Source organism: Triticum aestivum, chromosome 2B, assembly GCF_018294505.1.
Source record: "Triticum aestivum cultivar Chinese Spring chromosome 2B, IWGSC CS RefSeq v2.1, whole genome shotgun sequence".
In the NCBI taxonomy this organism is placed as follows: Eukaryota; Viridiplantae; Streptophyta; class Magnoliopsida; order Poales; family Poaceae; genus Triticum; species Triticum aestivum.
Genome location: NC_057798.1, coordinates 441,533,212 through 441,551,727, shown reverse-complemented (window position 1 = coordinate 441,551,727; position 18,516 = coordinate 441,533,212).

The following is an 18,516-nucleotide window of genomic DNA, read 5'->3' as shown; positions in this document are numbered from 1 at the left end:
TCCCAGTGCTACCTTAGCCGATAGAACGGAACGTAAGGTGCCAAACTTGGGAGCCGGGCAAACCCAACTATTGACCCAAGACATGATTCGGAGCCGATTCATATAATGCTATAAGTTCGGGGTGCCGCACTTGTGAAAGTGTTCGGACTTTATCACACCATAATGCGGGGAACATAAGCCCCTGGTGTATTTGGCCGTACCAAAATGTACGGATGCAACATGTCGTAAATGAACATATATATATAAGGTAATGCAATTATGGGCAAAAAGTGCTGCATTTTATTCGAGAAGATATGCTATGAGTGCGGAATGATACAAATAGTGCGGAAAGCAAGGGATTGGACGAATTAAAGGCGTCTCCCTCCAGGGGTAGGCCGCGGAATGGTGTATTTAACAAATTTAATGCTCGTAATGGAGACCACCTGAGTGTTCGTCGCAGCCTTTGTCCCTCCCTGGCTGTTGCATCATGAGTTCGGCAGGTTCGCCGCCGGACAGAGTTCTGTATAAAAAAGAGAGAAATAAAAGATAAAAAGAGCGACACACTTGGGAGCCCCTGGTGTGGTCGAACCGCACTCTGGGTCTGTTGTGGTTGTGCCTCTCCCCCTATGCCCATGGTATCTCCAGGGCGTAATTATGTACGCGGAGAGTTTGTCTTACAATTGTGCGAGGGCTGGGGTTGAGGCCGCATTGCTACGCGTGCTCGGAACGTGCCAGGTGGTCTTGGTTGATGTTGCTCCGGGCGCGTTTGGCCGTGTCCGGTCGTTTAACGGCCGGACTCGAAAATTGCCTTAAAAGGCTGCTCTGTACTTCTGCCGCGAGAGCCGCTGTATGTTCCTCCGTTCGGAGGGAGCGTTCCGTGTTTCCATTGACCGTGATGACTCCACGAGGGCCTGGCATCTTGAGCTTAAGGTATGCATAATGCGGCACCGCGTTGAATTTTGCGAACGCGGTTCGTCCGAGCAGAGCGTGATAGCCACTGCGGAATGGGACTATGTCGAAGATTAACTCCTCGCTTCGGAAATTATCCGGGGATCCGAAGACCACTTCCAGTGTAACTGAGCCTGTACAACTGGCCTCGACACCTGGTATGACGCCTTTGAAGGTTGTCTTTGTAGGTTTAATCCTTGAAGGGTCTATGCCCATCTTGCGCACTGTATCCTGATAAAGCAGGTTCAGGCTACTGCCGCCGTCCATCAGGACTCTCGTGAGGTGAAATCCATCGACGATTGGGTCTAAAACCAATGCGGCGAATCCGCCATGGCGGATACTGGTCGGATGGTCTCTTCGATCGAAAGTGATCGGGCAAGAGGACCATGGGTTGAATTTTGGGGCGACTGGCTCCATCGCGTATACGTCCCTTAGTGCACGCTTCCGCTCCCTCTTGGGTATATGCGTTGCGTATATCATGTTTACCGTCCGAACTTGAGGGGGGAATCCCTTTTGTCCTCTGTTGTTCGGCGGCCGGGTCTCTTCCTCGTCATCGCTGTGTAGCCCCTTGTCATTGTTTTCGGCGATTAATTTGCCTGCCTGCTTGAATACCCAACAATCTCTGTTGGTGTGGTTAGCTGGCTTTTCGGGGGTTCCATGTATTTGACAGGAGCGGTCGAGTATTCGGTCCAAATTGGACGGGCCCGGAGTGGTTCTTTTGAATGGCTTCTTCCGTTGACCGGGCTTGGAGCCTCGGAATCCGGCGTTGACTGCCGTATCCTCATTGCTGTCGCCGTTAATGCGGCGTTTGTTTTTGTTTCGACGCGACCTGCCATTGCGGTCCTTGGTATCCGGACTGCCAGCGTTTTTGCTGAGGTTGTTGCTGCGAGCTAGCCAGCTATCCTCTCCCGCACAGAAGCGGGTCATGAGTGATGTGAGGGCTGCCATGGATTTCGGCTTTTCCTGTCCTAGGTGCCGGGCCAGCCACTCGTCGCGGATGTTATGTTTGAAGGCAGCGAGGGCCTCTGCATCCGGACAGTCGACGATTTGATTTTTCTTTGTTAAGAACCGTGTCCAGAATTGCCTGGCCGATTCGTCTGGCTGCTGGATTATGTGGCTTAGGTCATCTGCGTCCGGTGGTCGCACATACGTGCCCTGGAAGTTGTCGAGGAATGCGGCTTCCAGGTCTTCCCAGCATCCAATTGACTCTGCGGGCAGGCTGTTAAGCCAATGCCGAGCTGGTCCTTTAAGCTTGAGCGGGAGATATTTGATGGCGTGAAGATCGTCGCCGCGGGCCATATGTATATGGAGGAGATAATCCTCAATCCAAACCGCGGGGTCTGTTGTGCCATCGTAGGATTCGATATTAACGGGTTTAAACCCTTCAGGGATTTGATGATCCATTACTTCGTCAGTGAAGCATAGTGGGTGTGCGGCGCCTCTGTATTGAGCAATATCGCGACGTAGCTCGAGAGAGCGTTGTCTGCTGTGTTCGGCCCGGCCGGAGTAGTTGTATCCGGCGCGACGGTATTCGTCGTGGGTCTTGGGGCGCCCACGTGATCCATAGATAGATCTGGATTGTCTTGCCTTGTCCTCCAATATATCCCGCAAGTCCGGCGCGTTCCCCCGTGGCTTCATGCTTTTTGAGCGATGCCGGGGTACGGTTTTGGTGGAGGGCTTGCACGCCTCTCTGTCGCGGCCACGAGGTGGTCGGTCTGCCGTATTGTGCGCTGGTGATGCAGGTTTGTACGCTTCCTCCTCTAGTCGGGGGAGCAACTTGCGTTTTGGGTAACTTTTGGAGGGGCGTTCGAGTTCATACTCTTCGGCCGCGAGGACCTCGGTCCATCTGTCGGCCAGTAGGTCTTGATCAGCTTGAAGCTGTTGCTGCTTTTTCTTTAGGCTGTTTGCCGTGGCCATTAGCCTGCGTCTGAAACGCTCTTGTTCGACGGGATCCTCAGGCACGACGAATTCGTCGTCGTCGAGGCTTGCCTCGTCTCCGGAGGGAGGTAAGTAATTATCATCCTCGACCTCTTCGTCTGCCGCCCTCTCGTGAGGGCTTGCTTCTGCCTCCTCCTGCGCTGGATCGTGCTGGAGGGGGTTGTCTTCGGCACTTTCTGGGGTGTTATTATCTCCTGTGCCGGAATCTCTATTCTTGCTGTGGCGGGATTTAGAGCGGCGCCGCTGATGTCGGCGCTTGGGCTGTTTCTTTAAGGAATCGGCCTCCGTTGCTTCTTCGCCGTCCCCATCTTTTGGGGTGTCCACCATATATATGTCGTATGACGAGGTGGTCTTCCAGTGTCCTGTAGGCACTGGTTCTTGATAGTCTCCGGCATCGTCGTCCATACCGTCGATGTCTTCGGAGTCGTAGTCGAGTACGTCGGTTAGATCGTCGACGGTGGCTACGAAGTGGGTGGTGGGTGGGCTCTGAATTTCTTCGTCGTCCGCGTCCCAACCATCCTGGCCGTAGTTCGGCCAGGGCTCTCCGGATAGCGAGAGATGCTTCAGCGAATTTAAGATATCGCCGAAGGGTGAGTGCTGAAAGATGTCCGCAGCGGTGAATTCCATGATCGGCGCCCAGTCGGATTCGACTGGCAGGGGCGCAGGAGGTTCGGAGTCCGGCAGAGAGTCCGGCACCTCGGAGTCATGAGCTTTATGCGGGACAAGGTAAGTGTTCGGCTCCATCGCCGTAGAAGTTGCAGCTCCCGAGGCGGTGTCCAGCCATCCGTCCTCGATCTGAGCGATCGGCTCCGGACTATGGGTCGGAGCGGATTCGTGTGCGGCCTCCAAGGTGCTGTCCGGCGGCAGAGTTAGGTCGTGCCCATCGTGACAGCGCGGCACGCTCGGCTGTGGCTCAGATCCATCGAAGATCAAGTCCCCGCGGATATCGGCCGTGAAGTTTAGGCTTCCAAACCTGACCTGACGGCCAGGGGCGTAGCTTTCGATCTGCTCCAGATGGCCAAGTGAGTTGGCCCGCAGTGCGAAGCCGCCGAATACGAAGATCTGTCCGGGGAGAAAAGTCTCACCCAGGACTGCGTCGTTGTCGATTGAAGAGGCCATCAAGCCTATCGGTGACGACACAGAGGAACTCTCAATGAAAGCACCAATGTCGGTGTCAAAACCGGCGGATCTCGGGTAGGGGGTCCCGAACTGTGCGTCTAGGCGGATGGTAACAGGAGACAAGGGACACGATGTTTTACCCAGGTTCGGGCCCTCTTGATGGAGGTAAAACCCTACGTCCTGCTTGATTGATATTGATATTGTGGATGTTTACAAGAGTGGATCTACCACGAGATCAAGGAGGCTAAACCCTAGAAGCTAGCCTATGGTATGATTGTAATGGTTGTTGTTGTCGTCCTACGGACTAGAGCCATCCCGTTTATATAGACACCGGAGAGGGCTAGGGTTACATAGAGTCGGTTACAATGGTAGGAGATCTACGTATCCGTATCGCCAAGCTTGCCTTCCACGCCAAGGAAAGTCCCATCCGGACACGGGACGAAGTCTTCAATCTTGTATCTTCATAGTCTTGGAGTCCGGTCGATGATGATAGTCCGGCTGATGATGGTAGTCCGGCTATCCGGACACCCCCTAATCCAGGACTCCCTCAATTCTGTTGGGGAACGATGCGGAAAATAAAATTTTTCCTACGGTTTCACCAAGATCCATCTATGAGTTCATCTAAGCAACGAGTCATGGGAGAGAGATTGCATCTACATACCACTTGTAGATCACGTGCGGAAGCGTTCAAGAGAACGGTGATGATGGAGTCGTACTCGCCGTGATTCAAATCACCGATGACCAAGTGCCGAACGGACAGCACCTCCGCGTTCAACACATGTACGGAGCGGATGACGTCTCCTCCTTCTTGATCTAGCAAGGGGGAAGGAGAGGTTGATGATGATCCAGCAGCACGACGGCGTGGTGGTGGATGCAGCAGAACTCCGGCAGGGCTTCGCCAAGCGGCTGCGGGAGGAGGACGAGGTGTAGCAGGGGGAGGGAGGCGCCAAGACTTGGGTACGGCTGCCCTCCCTTCCGCCCTCCTTTATATAGGCCCCCAAGGGGGGGCGGCCCTGGAGATCCAATCTCCCAGGGGGGCGGCGGCCAGGGGGGTGGAGTGCCCCCCAAGGCAAGTGGAGAGCCCCCCACCCTAGGGTTTCCAACCCTAGGTGCAGGGGGGGCCAAGGGGGGGTGCACCAGCCCACTAGGGGATGGTTCCCCTCCCACTTCAGCCCATGGGGCCCTCCGAGATAGGTGGCCCCACCCGGTGGACCCCCGGGACCCTTCCGATGGTCCCGGTACAATACCGGGTGACCCCGACACTTTCCCGATGGCCGAAACATCAATTCCTATATATAATTCTTTACCTCCGGGCCATTCCGTAACTCCTCGTGACGTCCGGGATCTCATCCGGGACTCAGAACAACATTTGTTTGCTGCATACTCATATTCATACAACCCTAGCATCACCGAACCTTATGTGTGTAGACCCTACGGGTTCGGGAGACATGTAGACATGACCGAGACGGCTCTCCGGTCAATAACCAACAGTGGGATCTGGATACCCATGTTGGCTCCCACATACTCCTCGATGATCTCATCGGATGAACCATGATGTCGAGGATCCAAGCAACCCCGTATACTATTCCCTTTGTCAAACGGTATGTTACTTGCCCGAGACTCGATCGTCAGTATCCCAATACCTCGTTCAGTCTCGTTACCGGCAAGTCACTTTACTCGTACCGTAATGCATGATCCCGTGACCAGACACTTGGTCACTTTGAGCTCATTATGATGATGCACTACCGAGTGGGCCCAGTGATACCTCTCCGTTATACGGAGTGACAAATCCCAGTCTCGATCTGTGTCAACCCAACAGACACTTTCGGAGATACCTGTAGTGCACCTTTATAGTCACCCAGTTTCGGAGATACCTCTGCTGACTTTAGCATTGAAAATACTTCAGGAATGGTCTTCACCATCCCCTGCATATTGTAGTTCAACACAAAGCTCTTGTAGCTCGGTGGGAGCGACTAAAGGATTATGTCAATGACCTCCTCGTCCGGGAGGTTGATCTCCAGCTGGGACAGGCGGTTGTGCAACCCAGACATTTTGAGTATGTGCTCACTGACAGAACTGTTTTCCTCCATCTTACAGCTATAGAACTTGTCGGGGACTTCATATCTCTCGACCCGGGCATGAGCTTGAAAAACCATTTTCAACTCCTCGAACATCTCATATGCTCCGTGTTTCTCAAAACGCTTTTGGAGCCCCGGTTCTAAGCTGTAAAGCATGCCGCACTGAACGAGGGAGTAATCATCAGCACGTGACTGCCAAACGTTCATAACGTCTTGGTTCTCTGGGATGGGTGCTTCACCTAGCGGTTCATCTAGGACATATGCTTTCTTGGCTGCTATGAGGATGATCCTCAGGTTCCGGACCCAGTCCGAATAGTTGCTGCCATCATCTTTCAGCTTGGTTTTCTCTAGGAACGCGTTGAAGTTCATGTTGACATGAGCGTTGGCCATTTGATCTACAAGACATATTTTGCAAAAGTTTTAGACTAAGTTCATGATAATTAAGTTCATCTAATCAAATTATTGAATGAACTCCCACTTAGATTTGACATCCCTCTAGTCATCTAAGTGTTACATGATCCGAGTCGACTAGGCCGTGTCCGATCATCATGTGAGACGGAATAGTCATCATCGGTGAACATCTCCATGTTGATCATATCTTCCATACGACTCATGTTTGACCTTTTGGTCTCTTGTGTTCCGAGGCCATGTCTGTACATGCTAGGCTCGTCAAGTTAACCCTAAGTGTTCTGCATGTGCAAATCTGTCTTACACCCGTTGTATGTGAACGTAAGGATCTATCACACCCGATCATCACGTGGTGCTTCGAAACGACGAACTTTAGCAACGGTGCACAGTTAGGGGGAACACTTTCTTGAAATTATTATAAGGGATCATCTTATTTACTACCGCCGTTCTAAGTAAACAAGATGCATAAAACATAATAAACATCACATGCAATTATATAGTAGTGACATGATATGGCCAATATCATATAGCTCCTTCGATCTCCATCTTCGGGGCTCCATGATCATCTTCGTCACCGGCATGACACCATGATCTCCATCATCATGATCTCCATCATTGTGTCTTCATGAAGTTGTCACGCCAACGACTACTTCTACTTCTATGGCTAACGCGTTTAGCAATAAAGTAAAGTAATTTACATGGCGTTCTTCAATGACACGCAGGTCATACAAAAAATAAAGACAACTCCTATGGCTCTTGCCGGTTGTCATATTCATCAACATGCAAGTCGTGATTCCTATTACAAGAACATGATCTCATACATCACAATATATCATTCATCATTCATCACAACTTCTGGCCATATCACATCACATGACAATTGCTGCAAAAACAAGTTAGACGTCCTCTAATTGTTGTTGCATCTTTTACGTGGCTGCAATTGGGTTCTAGCAAGAATGTTTTCTTACCTACGAATAACCATAACGTGATTTTTGTCAACTTCTATTTACCCTTCATAAGGACCCTTTTCATTGAATCCGCTCCAACTAAAGTAGGAGAGACAGACACCCGCTAGCCACCTTATGCAACTAGTGCATGTCAGTCGGTGGAACCTGTCTCACCTAAGCGTACATGTAAGGTCGGTCCGGGCCGCTTCGTTCCACAATACCGCTGAAGCAAGAAAAGACTAGTAGCGACAAGCAAGTTGACAAGATCTACGCCCACAACAAAATTGTGTTCTACTCGTGCAATAGAGAACTACGCATAGACCTAGCTCATGATGCCACTGTTGGGGAACGATGCAGAAAATAAAAAATTTCCTACGGTTTTACCAAGATCCATCTATGAGTTCATCTAAGCAACGAGTCATGGGAGAGAGATTGCATCTACATACCACTTGTAGATCGCGTGCGGAAGCGTTCAAGAGAACGGTGATGATGGAGTCGTACTCGCCGTGATTAAAATCACCGATGACCAAGTGCCGAATGGACAGCACCTCCGTGTTCAACACACGTACGGAGCGGATGACGTCTCCTCCTTCTTGATCCAACAAGGGGGAAGGAGAGGTTGATGATGATCCAACAACACGATGGCATGGTGGTGGATGCAGCAGAACTCCGGCAGGGCTTCACCAAACTGCTGCGGGAGGAGGACGAGGTGTAGCAGGGGAGGGAGGCGCCAAGACTTGGGTACGGCTGCCCTCCCTCCCTCCTCCTTTATATAGGCCCCCAGGGGGGGCGCCGTCCCTGGAGATCCAATCTCCCAGGGGGGCGGCGGCCAGGGGGGTGGGGTGCCCCCCAAGGCAAGTGGAGAGCCCCCCCACCCTAGGGTTTCCAACCCTAGGCACAGGGGGGGCCCAAGGGAGGGGCGCACCAGCCCACTAGGGGTTGGTTCCCCTCCCACTTCAGCCCATGGGGACCTCCGGGATAGGTGGCCCCACCCGGTGGACCCCCGGGACCCTTCCGGTGGTCCCGGTACAATACCGGGTGACCCCGAAACTTTCCCGATGGCCGAAACATCACTTCCTATATATAATTCTTTACCTCCGGGCCATTCCGGAACTCCTCGTGACATCCGGGATCTCATCTGGGACTCCGAACAACATTCAGTTTGCTGCATACTCATATTCATACAACCCTAGCGTAACCGAACCTTATGTGTGTAGACCCTACGGGTTCGGGAGACATGTAGACATGACCGAGACGGCTCTCCGGTCAATAACCAACAGCGGGATCTGGATACCCATGTTGGTTCCCACATACTCCTCGATGATCTCATCGAGTGAACCACGATGTCGAGGATTCAAGCAACCTCGTATACTATTCCCTTTGTCAAACGGTATGTTACTTGCCCGAGACTCGATCGTCGGTATCCCAATACCTCGTTCAGTCTCGTTACCGGCAAGTCACTTTACTTGTACTGTAATGCATGATCCTGTGACCAGACACTTGGTCACTTTGAGCTCATTATGATGATGCACTACCGAGTGGGCCCAGTGATACCTCTCCGTTATACGGAGTGACAAATCCCAGTCTCGATCTGTGTCAACCCAACAGACACTTTCGGAGATACCTGTAGTGCACCTTTATAGCCACCCAGTTCGTTGTGACGTTTGGTACACCCAAAGCACTCCTACGGTATCCGGGAGTTACACGATCTCATGGTCTAAGGAAGAGATACTTGACATTGGAAAAGCTCTAGCAAAACGAACTACACGATCTTGTGCTATGCTTAGGATTGGGTCTTGTCCATCACATCATTCTCCTAATGATGTGATCCCGCTATCAACGACATCTAATGTCCATAGTTAGGAAACCATGAATATCTGTTGATCAACGAGCTAGTCAACTAGAGGCTTACTAGGGACATATTACGGTCTATGTATTCACACGTGTTTTACGATTTCCGGATAATACAATTATAGCATGAATAAAGACAATTATCATGAACAAGGAAATATAATAATAATCCTTTTATTATTGCCTCTAGGGCATATTTCCAACAGATTCCCCCTCCGGTGGAGCGCCGCCGAAGGCTCCAAGATGGGATCTCGCGGATATAGAAGGTTACGACGGTGGAAATAGTTTTTCATGGTGCTCCTCAATGGTTTCAGGGTACGTGGGTATATATAGGAGGAAGAAGTAGGTCGGTGGACGCTCAGGGGCCCACGAGGGTGGGGGGCGTGCCCACCTAGAGGGGGCGCGCCGGGCACCCTCGTGGCCGCCTCCTCTATTGCTTGACGTCCACTCCAAGTCCCCTGGATCATGTTTGTTCCAAAAAGATCGCTCCCGAAGGTTTCATTCCGTTTGGACTCTGTTTGATATTCCTTTTCTTCAAAACACTGAAATAGGCAAAAAAACAGCAATTCGGGCTGGGCCTCCGGTTATTAGGTTAGTCCCAAAAATGATATAAAAGTGTAAAGTAAAGCCCATAAACATCCAAAACGGGTAATATAATAGCATGGAACAATAAAAAATTATAGATACGTTGGAGACGTATCAAGCATCTCCAAGCTTAATTCCTGCTCGTCCTCGAGTAGGTAAATGATAAAAACAAATTTTTTGATGTGGAATGCTAGCTAGCATAATTCTCAATGTAATTTCCTTTATTGTGGCATGAATGTTCAGATCCAAATGATTCAAAATGAAAGTTCATATTGACATAAGAAATAGTAATACTTCAAGCATACTAATCAAGCAATCATGTCTTCTCAAAATAACATGGCTAAAAAAGTTCATCCCTGCAAAATCATATAGTTTGGTCATGCTTCCATTTTCGTCACATAAGAATGGTCTCATCTTACACACCCCCGATGACAAGCCAAGCAATTGTTTCATACTTTAGTAATCTCAAACTTTTTTCAACTTTCACACAATACATGAGCGTGAGCCATGGATATAGCACTATGGGTGGAATAGAATATGATGATGGAGGTTGTGTGGAGAAGACAAAAAAGGAGAAAGTCTCACATTGACGAGGATAATCAACGGGCTATGGAGATGCCCATCAATTGATGTCAACATGAGGAGTAGGGATTGCCATGCAATAGATGCACTAGAGCTATAAATGTATGAAAGCTCAACAAAAGAAACTAAGTGGGTGTGCATCCAACTTGCTTGCTCACGAAGACCTAGGGCATTTTGAGGAAGCCCAACATAGGAATGTACAAGCCAAGTTCTTTAATGAAAAATTCCCACTAGTATATGGAAGTGACAACATATGAGACTCTCTATATGACGAACATGGTGCTACTTTGGAGCACAAGTGTTGGAAAGGATAGTAACATTGCCCCCTTTTTTATTTTCTCTTTTCTCTTTTTTTTTCTTTTCCTTTTTTTGGGCCTTTATTTTTTTTGGCCTTTCTTTTATTTGGGGACAATGCTCTAATAATGATGATCATCACACTTCTATTTATTTATAACTCATGAATTACAACTCAAAACTAGAACAAGATATGACTCTGTATGAATGTCTCCGACGGTGTACCGGGATGGGCAATGAATCAAGAGTGACATGTATGAAAAATTATGCATGGTGGCTTTGCCACAAATACGATGTCAACTACATGATCATGCAAGGCAATATGACAATGATGATGCATGTCATGATGATGAACGGAACGGTGGAAAGTTGCATGGCAATATATCTCGGAATGGCTATGGAAATGCCATAATAGGTAGATATGATGGCTGTTTTGAGGAAGATATAAGGAGGTTTATGTGTGATAGAGCGTATCGTATCACGGGGTTTGGATGCACCGGCGAAGTTTTCACCAACTCTCAAGGTGAGAAAGGGCAATGCACGGTACCGAAGAGGCTAGCAATGATGGAAGGGTAAGAGTGCGTATAATCCATGGACTCGACATTAGTCATAAAGAACTCATATACTTATTGCAAAAATCTACAAGTCATAAAAAACCAAGCACTGCGCGCATGCTCCTAGGGGGATAGATTGGTAGGAAAAGACCATTGCTCGTCCCTGACCGCCACTCATAAAGGTGACAATCTAAGAACACCTCATGTTTCAAATTTGTTACACAACTTTTACCATACGTGCATGCTACGGGACTTGCCAACTTCAACACAAGCATTGTTTAAATTCATAATTACCCAACTAGCATGACTCTAATATCACCACCTCCATATCTCAAAACAATTATCAAGTATCAAATTGATCATAGCATCCAATTCACTTCCTATGATAGTTTTTATTATACCCAACTTGGATGCCCATCATTCTAGGACCAATTTTATAACCATAGGAAATACCATGCTGTTCTAAGAGACTCTCAAAATAATATAAGTGAAGCATGAGAGATCAACAATTTCTTCAAAATTAAGCCACCGCCGTGCTCTAAAAGATATAAGTGAAGTACGAGAGCAAAAACTATCTAGCTCAAAAGATATAAGTGAAGCACATAGAATGTTCTAATAAATTTTAATCAAGTGGGCTTCTCCCAAAAGGTGTGTACAGCAAGGATGATTATGGTAAACTAAAAATCAAAGACTAATATCATACAAGACGCCCCAAGCAAAACACATATCATGTGGTGAATAAAAATATAGCTCCAAGTAAAGTTACCGATAGACGAAGACGAAAGAGGGGATGTCTTCTGGGGTATCCCCAAGCTTAGGCTTTTGGTTATCCTTAAATATCTTGGGGTGACATGGGCATCCCCAAGCTTAGGCTCTTGCCACTCCTTATTCCATAGTCCATCAAATCTTTACCCAAAACTTGAAAACTTCACAACACAAAACTCAACAGGAAATCTCATAAGCTCCGTTAGTGCAAGAAAGAAAAAACACCACATAAGGTACTGTAATGAACTCATTCTTTATTTATATTTGTGTTAAACCTACTGTATTCCAACTTCTCTATGGTTCATACCCTACATACTAGCCATGGATGCATCAAAATAAGCAAACGACACATGAAAAACAGAATCTGTGAAAAACAGAACAGTCTGTAGCAATCTGTAACTATCGAATACTTCTGGAACTCTAAAAATCCTATAAAAATAGGAAGTCCTGGGAAATTTTTCTATTGATCTACATCAAAAAGAATCAACGCAAAAACACGTTTCTGCGAATTACTGAAATTATTTTCGTGCATGCAAAGTTTCTGTTTTTTAGCAGAATCAAATTAACTATCACCATAGGTTATCTTATAGGTTCTACTTGGCACAAACACTAATTAAAACATGAAAACACATCTAAACAGAAGGTAGATGAAATATTTATTACTAAACAGAAGCAAAATAAAAAACAAAAATAAAATTGGGTTGCCTCCCAACTAGCGCTATTGTTTAACGCCCCAAGCTAGGCATAAAAGCAAGGATAGATCAAAGTAGTGTCATCTTTAATTTTCAGTTTTTTAGCGGAGTCATGCTCGAATCTGGGAGGTTCTTTACGTTTCCCTTCATATTCGTAAATTTTTAAATCTCAAGAGTCCAACCGCTTATTGCAAAGAGTAATCAACATATTCATGCGGTGAAGATTTCCGCTAACACTCTTAAGAGGTTCAAGAGACTTTTGTAAGATTTTTGTTACTTCACAAAATTTTTCAAACACTTGTGTTTCTTCTTGGGTAGGATGTGGTCCCCCTTTTCGAGGTAGTGTTCCCACTATTCCCTCTATAATTTCATGCGCAATACTGGATCAATTTCAATAAAATTTCCTTTGGCATTGCAATCCAAGAGTTGTCTATGGGACATATTTAGCCCAACATAAAAATTGCAAAGTAAAATTCTAAAATTCACCTCTAGGGTGCAATTACGATAAGATTCCATCATCCTATACCAAGCATCTTTTAAGTTTTCTCCTTGCCTTTGCTTGAAGTCTCAAACTCGAGAGACATAGGAGCGGATAAAGGACTAGCCATGACGACGAGCAAACAAAAGACAAGCGAAAAAGAGAGGAGATTGGGAAAGAGAGGGCGAATAAAACGGCAAGGGTGAAGTGGGGGAGAGGAAAACGAGAGACAAATGGCAAATAATGTAATGTGAGGGAGATGAGTTTGTGATGGGTACTTGGTATGTCTTGACTTGAGCGAAGACCTCCCCGGCAACGGCGCCAGAAATCCTTCTTGCTACGTCTTGAGCTTGCATTGGTTTTCCTTGAAGAGGAAAGGGTGATGCAGCAAAGTACCGTAAGTATTTCCCTCAGTTTTTGAGAACCAAGGTATCAATCCAGTAGGAGGCTCCTCAAAAGTCCCACGCACCTACACAAACAAACAAGAACCTCGCAACCAACACAATAAAGGGGTTGTCAATCCCTTCACGGACACTTGTGAAAGTGAGATCTGATAGAGATAATATGATAAGATAAATATATTTTTGGTATTTTTATGATATAGATTGGAAAAGTAAAGATGCAAATAAAAATAGATTGAAAGCTTATATGATAGAAGATAGACCCGGAGGCCATAGGTTTCACTAGTGGCTTCTCTCGAGATAGCATAAGTATTACGTTGGGTGAACAAATTACTGTCGAGCGATTGATAGAAAAGCGAATAATTATGAGATTATCTAGGCATGATCATGTATATAGGCATCACGTCCGTGACAAGTAGACCGACTCCTGCCTGCATCTACTACTATTACTCCACACATCGACCGCTATCCAGCATGCATCTAGAGTATTAAGTTCATAAGAACAGAGTAACGCATTAAGAAAGATGACATGATGTAGAGGGATAAACTCATGCAATATGATATAAACCCCATCTTTTTATCCTCGATGGAAACAATACAATACGTGCCTTGCTGCCCCTGCTGTCACTGGGAAAGGACACCGCAAGATTGAACCCAAAGCTAAGCACTTCTCCCATTGCAAGAAAGATCAATCTAGTAGGCCAAAACAAACTGATAATTCGAAGAGACTTGAAAAGATAACTTAATCACACATAAAAGAATTCAGAGGAGATTCAAATATTTCTCATAGATAAACTTGATCATAAACCCACAATTCATCAGATCTCGACAAACGCACCGCAAAAAGAGTTACATCGAATAGATCTCCAAGAAGATCGAGGAGAACTTTGTATTGAGATTCAAAGAGAGAGAAGAAGCCATCTAGCAAATATCTATGGACCCGAAGGTCTGTGGTAAACTACTCACAACTCATCGGAAGAGCCTTGCAGATGATGTAGAGGCCCTCCGTGGTCGATTCCCCCTCCAGCGGAGCGCCGGCGAAGGCTCCAAGATGGGATCTCGCGGATATAGAAGGTTACGATGGTGGAAATACTTTTTCGTGGTGCTCCTCGATGGTTTCAGGGTACGTGGGTATATATAGGAGGAAGAAGTAGGTCGGTGGACGCTTGAGGGGCCCACAAGGGTGGGGGCGCGCCCACCTGTAGGGGGCGCACCGGGCACCCTCGTGGTCGCCTCCTCTGTTGCTTGACTTCCACTCCAAGTCCCCTGGATCACGTTTGTTCCAAAAAGATCGCTCCCGAAGGTTCCATTCCGTTTGGATTCCGTTTGATATTCCTTTTCTTCGAAACACTGAAATAGGCAAAAAAAACACCAATTCGGGCTAGGCCTCCGGTTAGTAGGTTTGTCGCAAAAATGATATAAAAGTGTAAAGTAAAGCCCATAAACATCCAAAACAGGTAATATAATAGCATGGAACAATCAAAAATTATAGATACGTTGGAGACGTATCAAGGCGACGGGTTGGCGCGGCAGTACGGCTCCTTGCCAAACTGCCAGCTCTCCTCGTCGAACTTGCAGTCGGAGAAATAGTTGTCCAGCCGGACCACCTCCGCAGTCGGCAGCACCTTGGTGGACATCCGGCAAGGGTCCCGGTGGCCGCTCATGTAGCCGATCATATGAGGTTGGGCCTAGAGAGGCAGCACCCGGTGTTCGACGAAGGCGGCCAGTAGGTCCGAAGCCCTGAGGCCCTCCGACTCTGTCATCTCTTGGAGCCGGGTGAGGGTGATGGTGATGGCCACCGACAGTGTCCTCGGCCGGAACTTCCAGTTGCTCCAGGGCTCGATTGGCGGGCCAGCTGCGTAAGCCGACAGGTTGACATAGTCCTGCATCTCGTGGATATTCCGGACATAGAAGTATGACTTCTGCCAGAGTTTGGCCGACTCCAGCAGAGCGAGGGCCGGGAAGCGGACCCCAGAGCTGGTGCGCCGCACCGCCATGCATGCCCTGCACTTGGATGCCTCGCCCTTGACGGCGGTGTCGAGCTTGAGGTAGAAGAGCTCCCACCATAGCTCAAGCGTGGGCAGGACGCCAAGGTACCCCTCGCAAAGGGTGACGAAGGCGGAGAGTAGCACCACCGTATTCGGCTTGATATGGTGAGGTTGGAAATGGTAGAAGTCGAGGAAGGAGCGGAGGAAGCCGCAGAGGAAGTGCGTCCTGAAGACGACGCACTCGCTCTCCTGCGGCACCATCGAGATCTCCCTTTCGGGGGGACACGCACCTTCACGTTCGCCGCACGGTGGAGCCACCGCGTTTGGCGGAGAAACTCGAGGTGATCGTCGTGGACGTTCGACCCGTCCCAGTCGCCGCGAGCCATTGCTTGTGGTTGCTTGGTGGTGGCGCGGCGAGGTCAAGCAACGGCGGGCTGCAGTGGCGTGTCGACGGTGGGCGGCAGGACGACGCAGCTCAGCGGCGAGAAGAGGGAGAAAGAAGATGGAGGGCGAGGAGGGCGCGCGTGCGTTCTGCTGTTCCCTCCCCCTACTTATAGGCCTGCGGCGGTGGAGCCAAATAAGCAAGGCGTGGGGGCGTGGGATTAACTGCGCCCAAGCCCCGCCCGACCCCGCGCATTCCGTGCCTTAACGACGCGCAATTAAGGCGCCAAGGAAGGGCAACCATCCACTTGGGCCACAGCGGATCCGCGCGCGTGCTGAGGCCCTGTAGTGGCGGGCCCAGGCCTGCAGCGACGTCCTGTCGCGTGCGTGGGCTGGCAGGTCGGGCTGACCTGCTTGCGATGCGTGGCGAGCGAACAACCGGCGGCAGGCCTGCCACCCGGCTAGGTCACCACCCGGCGTCCACCACGACAATTCGAATTCATTAGGCGGCTGGCCTAGCCTTGCCCGGCTCCTAATAGACGACATCACCGGAAGTGGGCAAAGCAAAGGATACAAGATAACTAGGAGTAGGAAGCTGCCGAGGCTCCTGGATTTGGACCACGGCGCCCCATCAGCTCCGGGGACTACTTTCGGAGGGATTGACCATGGGTAGCCTCATCAGCGCCTCATAGCATTTCAAGACATTGGGGCCGGCAAGGCCCCTTGCACCTCCCTGACGTACGGCTGGCTCCTCAAGCCAGCTGCTAGAAGACGGGGAGTCCCCAGAAGGCAGCTCCTGGGAGCCGACACCTAGCAGGCGGCCTAGTGCCCCCTCAAAGTTTGCACCCATTTTTACCTCGATGAGACGAGGCGTGGCAACAATGCTACCTGCCACCCTCAAATCCAGGTTGAGCATGGCCACAGTGCGGGCGTACTGAGCGGACACCCTTTGCCCGATGCGGCATTGTGGCCATGCAGCCCATGATGCGGTCTACATCAGCTGGAACCATGCTCTCATGATGGGCGGTCGGTATGGCCAGCAGGCGGCGGGCCCTACCTGTCCGCAAGCAGCTAGAAGACGGAGAACCCCGAGCAGGCGGCCTCGAAGGCGGGCCGACCTGTAGCAGGCGGCCCTCCCTCCACACGGAGTCTGTGCACCATCAATCCTATGAGACGTGGTGTGGCTACAGTAAGCGCCCGCAAGGCGGTGGAACTATAGCCATGCGCCCCCCGACAAGGCTTCCTTCACCAAGGCCGAGGCTATAGTAAAAGGCAGTCAACATGGCCCACAGGTGGCGGGCCCACCCTATCGACCGAGTTCATGGCAGCCGGCGGGCCCCAGCAGCCGACGGAGAACCCGGCACCTAGAGACATTGACATCCGGGTCCCAAACCCGGACGGATTACCATTGTACCCCTGGGGGTAGGCCTATATAAACCCCTGAGGTTCACCCATGCAACGGGTTCAGCATCCCTACGACCATACCCTCACACAGCTAGAGAGGAGATAGAGCTAGCCTTGCCCTTCTTCCTCCTCTAGCCAAACAGCTCAAGGAGCAACCTTGTAGCCACCTCATTGACGATAGTCATCATCTGGAGGACCCGCAGAGCAGGACATGGGGTGTTATCTCCCCTTATGTCCTCCTGAACCAGCCCTAAATCTTCTTCCCCATTATTGGAAGGGGAGGAAGACATGGTGCCTAGCTTAACAGATCTGACCGAAAACAACAGGAAAAGAGAACAGAAGATTTCTCCGTGATACGGTGGTCAATAGGTTTGGGGGGTATATAAAGATTTTTTTATCTTGGGAAACAAGCAAATTGTATAAAAATGGAGTCCGGAAGGTACCCCAGGTGGGCACAACCCACCTGGGCGCACCTGGCAGGTGTCTTGTGCCCACCACGGTATGCTTCCCGGTAGTTTCTTATTTTCCTAATTTTTGTTATTTTCCATAACTGACAAAAAATATTTTTGCGGATTTTTTGGAGTCCGTTTACTTACCGTATCACGTACCTCCTCTTTTTCACGATTCTGGAGTGTTCCAGAAGGACTCTTTTATGTGTTCCTTCGGTGTCAAACTTTGGATAATATTACTTTCAACATTAATGGGCGTACCTAAGATATAATATTTTATTCGTTGCCCATTAACAACCTTCGGGTTAGTACCTTCGACATTATTTATTTTTATAGCTCCAGATCGGTAAACCTCCTCGATAACATAGGGTCCTTCCCATTTGGAGAGGAGTTTTCCTGCAAAGAATCTGAAACGGGAGTTGTACAAAAGAACATATTCTCCAACTTTGTACTCATGATTTTGGATTCTTTCACCATGCCATCTTTTAACCTTTTCTTTAAATAACTTGGCATTTTCATAAGCTTGGGTTATCCATTCATCTAATGAGCTAATATCAAATAACCTCTTTTCACTGGCAAGTTTGAAATCATAGTTCAGTTCTTTAATTGCCCAATATGCTTTATGTTCTAACTCAAGAGGCAAATGACAAGCTTTTCCATAAACCATTTTATAAG